Source organism: Colobus angolensis, unplaced genomic scaffold, assembly GCF_000951035.1.
Source record: "Colobus angolensis palliatus isolate OR3802 unplaced genomic scaffold, Cang.pa_1.0 Scaffold144, whole genome shotgun sequence".
Taxonomy (NCBI): Eukaryota; Metazoa; Chordata; class Mammalia; order Primates; family Cercopithecidae; genus Colobus; species Colobus angolensis.
In genome coordinates, this window is record NW_012114533.1 from 1064841 (window position 1) to 1069133 (window position 4293).

General features: G+C 50.7%; 1 long non-coding RNA gene across 1 annotated transcript; it reads left to right on the forward strand.

Moving 5' to 3' along the window:
* Positions 1–457: 457 nt before the first annotated feature.
* Positions 458–3119, forward strand: LOC105507113. Its single transcript, XR_001001041.1, has 3 exons — positions 458–1524; positions 1842–2120; positions 2157–3119. It is a non-coding gene; the product is annotated as an uncharacterized LOC105507113 (long non-coding RNA).
* The last annotated feature ends 1174 nt before the right edge of the window (positions 3120–4293 follow it).

Genomic DNA, 4293 nt, shown 5'->3' on the forward strand with positions numbered 1-4293 from the left:
AGCACTCCATTGAAGCCCTCCTATTCCATGTCAGTATATCAAGATACAACCTGGCCGGGCGCGGTGGCTCAAGCCTGTAATCCCAGCACTTTGGGAGGCCGAGACGGGGGGATCACGAGGTCAGGAGATCAAGACCATCCTGGCTAACACGTGAAACCCCGTCTCTACTAAAAAATACAAAAAATTAGCTGGGCGCGGTGGCAGGCGCCTGTAGTCCCAGCTGCTCGGGAGGCTGAGGCAGGAGAATGGCATGAATCCGGGAGGCGGAGCTTGCAGTGAGCCGAGATCGCGCCGCTGCACCAGCCTGGGCGACAGAGCGAGACTCCGTCTCAAAAAAAAAAAAAAAAAAAATTAATAACAATAATAAAATGTGGTAAATGACTAGGTCATCATCTCTTCTATCATTCATTCGCAAATCTTCTGACATGGTCTTCATAGTCACAGATTGTTTGGCAATTTCCACCTCAACTTCAAATATCTCTCCGTCAGAACTCTGCACCTTAATTGAAGGCACAGTGTTTGGTCCCAAGGAGACTGGCCAGCTTGAGGTGGCATCAGCACAGAAGAGAAGGGCAGGGGACAAGGCTACTTGAAGACCAGTTTTTCTAACTCTATTTTACACAGGAAGAAATGGAGTCTCAGAGGTTAAATGACTGAGAAAAGGTCACAAAATAAGTAAAGCAGAATTATAATGTACAAAGAGATTAGGTTCTAAAGTCAATACATAGGTCAAAAATGGAATATTTTCAAAATAAACCATGAAAATTTCTTAAATCATCCATAAAATAAAGTAGAGCTGGCCTCTCAATAAGTTCAACTCCGTCTGGTTTTTGTCCATCATTGGAACAAACTGCTGGTTTCAGTGGTTGAGCACCAGATTTGAAGTTGGCTTGCATTAAGTGTCCATGTTATGTAAAAAATACTCGAATCACTAAACTCACACTTAGTGTCTCTGAGATGCTGTCTCCCTTCTTACCCCGCCAGCTGTTTACAACAAAATTGCCCTTTACTGAATGCACATAGCTATCCTGGCCCTAAGTTAAATGTGCCAGTGATGTGACTCCATTGTGGTTAAAGTGAGATTTAAACCTAAAAGCTGTGCCTCCCTCCCAAGCATTTGTTTTTCTAGCTAGAGGGTCCTGACTGTGTCAGTGTGGGCTTCAAACTGCTATTTACTGAGCCTGCTTTGGGTTGCTCCCCACAACCCCTACCCCTAGCCACTCTCTCAAACCATCCTTATGGGGCCAGTCTTGCTGAGGCCCTTCTTGACTACTTACTCCAACTCAGCTTGAACAAGCATCCCAACATGAATTTTTTCTTTTTTTTTTTGTCATGGAGTCTCACTCTGTTGCCCAGGCTGGAGTGCAATAGCTCAATCTAGGCTCACTGCAACCTCCGCCTCCCGGGTTCAAGCGATTCTCCTGCCTCAGCCTCCGGAGTAGCTGGGACTACAGGCGCCCACCACCACACCTGGCTAATTTTTTTGTATTTTTAGTAGAGACAGGATTTCACCAGGTTGACCAGGCTGGTCTCTTTTTTTTTTTTTTTTTTTGAGACGGAGTCTCACTCTGTTGCCTGGGCTGGAGTGCAGTGGCCAGATCTCGGCTCACTGCAAGCTCCGCCTCCGGGGTTTACGCCATTCTCCTGCCTCAGCCTCCCGAGTAGCTGGGACTACAGGCGCCGGCCACCTCGCCCGGCTAGCTTTTTGTATTTTTTTAGTAGAGACGGGGTTTCACCGTGTTAGCCAGGATGGTCTCGAACTTCTAACCTCGTGATCCGCCCGTCTCGGCCTCCCAAAGTGCTGGGATTACAGGCTTGAGCCACCGCGCCCGGCCGACCAGGCTGGTCTCGAACACCTGACCTCAAGTGATCTGCCCGCCTTGGCCTCCCAAAGGGCTGAGATTACAGGCATGAGCCACCGTGCCCAGCCTACCATGAATTTTTGAGGCTCATGGAGGACAATCCTATCTGTTGATCCTCAGTGAGGGCTAAAGTCTGGGGGAGACAGGATAAAGATGAACCATCAGAGAGCACCACCATTCCCAGTCCCACTGAAGACTAGTTCCACCTCACCCAGCAGGTTGGATTGGATTTTTCTGATGGGCTTCCATCCAAAGATAGTGTTTGTATATTAAGAGTAACGGAAAGTTTGAGAGGAGAGGTTTCCTGCCCAGAAATAACCCCCTAGGGAGAAGGGATAGAGAAATGAGATTGGGCTGGGGTCTGGTGCCTGGGACTGTGAAGCCTAGAATCTGACACTCCTGCGGGTGTGAACCCAGGCGCTCTGCGAGACTGGGATTCTGGAATGGGGGTATGAGTAGAGCTGAGCTGGGGGCACAGAGGGAAATTCCCAGGGATGGAGGAAGAGTCAAGTCTCCCTCTACACCTAGAGGATGAACTTAAGGAAGGAGTGAAGGTCATGTGTTGTTCCTGAGGAAGAGGCCACTGTAGAAAATGGCCCCCATTTTGGGGGAATGGGGGAAACAGCTCCCCGATTGCTTATAAAGCAGCAGGTGTTCCAGTCTGTGGGGAGATAAAGCAGGAGGGAGGGGCTTAGGGAACTCAAGGCTGGGTCAGAATGGGGAGAAGAATAGAGTCAGGAGAGGAGAAAGGGCTAAGGGACAACTGGAGGGTGGGAAGTTAGGAGAGGATGATGGAGGTGAAGGACTCAAGGATGGGAGAGAGGAAAATGGAAGAGGGATCCGGGCAGATGAGAGAGGAGGCAGAGTATGGGCAGGGTTGGGTTTGGGGAGCTCTGGGTAATGAAAGGGAATGGTTCTCAGAGGAATGGGGCAAAGATAGCCCAAGGGGGGAACAAGTCTCACAAGGTGTGGAGGGGTTACAGGTTAGGATCTTCCTGAGGAGACCAGAGGTGGCTCCTGGCCTGAGGGATCAGTTTTCAGAGAGGAGGGGTGGGCCCTGGGTAGGGGAAGGCTAACCTATAGCAGGAGCCCAGTCATGACTGGCAGAAAGCAAGCAGGAAATGGGCTGAGGGAACACGCAGCCCCTGCAGAACCTGCACAGGTGGCAGCCAGACAGCTGAGGCTGGACAGGAAGAGCAGCAGAGCAAAGGCTGGCCGCAGTACCTCACGTCTATAATCCCAGCACTTTGAAAGGTGAGGCAGGAGGATCTCTCGAGCCCAGGAATTCAAGACAGCCTAGGCAACATAGTGAGACCTTGTCTTTACAAAAAAAAAAAAAAAATGTTTTAATAAGCAGGGCACGGGCCAGGCACGGTGGCTCACGCCTGTAATCCCAGCACTTTGGGAGGCCGAGGCAGGCAGATCACCGGAGGCCAGGAGTTCGAGACTAGCCTGACCAACATGGTGAAACCCCATCTCTACTAAAAATAATAAAATTAGCCAGGCATGTTGGCATGCATCTGTAATCCCATCTACCCAGGAGGCTGACGCAGGAGAATCACTGGAACCCAGGAGGCGGAGGCTGCAGTGAGCCGAAATCATGCCACTGCACTCCACCCTGCGAGACAGAGCAAGACTCCATCTCAATAAATAAACAAATAAGTAAACAGGGCACAGTGGTGCATGCCTGTAGTCCCGGCTACTCTAGAGGCTGAGGTGGGGGGATTGCTTGAGCCCAGGAGGTCAAGGCTGCAGTGAGCTTTGATCACACCCTGCACTCCAACCTGGGCAACAGAATCACACTTGTCTCAAAACAAAAAAAACAAAAAACACCAGCCGGGCACAATGGCTCACGCCTGTAATCCCAGCACTTTGGGAGGCCGGGGCGGGCGGATCACGAGGTCAGGAGATCGAGACCATCCTAGCCAACATGGTGAAACCCCGTCTCTACTAAAAATACAAAAAAAAAGTTAACTGGGCGTGGTGGCGGGCACCTGTAGTCACAGCTACTCAGGAGGCTGAGGCAGGAGAATGGCGTCAACTCCCGGAGGTGGAGCTTGCAGTGAGCCGAGATTGCGCCACTGTACTCCAGCCTGGGCGACAGAGTGAGACTCTGTCTCAAAAAAACTGAAATTAAATTAAAAAATAAAAAAGAGAGCACCGGAGGAATGATGAAGGCAAACACCAGGCACATCAGCACATCAGGTAGTCAGCCTTATCTTTCAAGACCTGGGAGCGGCACAGTGGGGAATGTTGTCTTGGGCTTCAGTTAGACATCTGGGTAATTGTTCATATGTCCTCCTTCTTGGGTGTGCAGGGTAAGAGGGGAAGTGGGGCCCGGCGTGGTGGCTCAAGCCTGTAATCCCAGCACTTTGGGAAGCCGAGACGGGTGGATCACGAGGTCAGGAGATCGAGACCATCCTGGCTAACA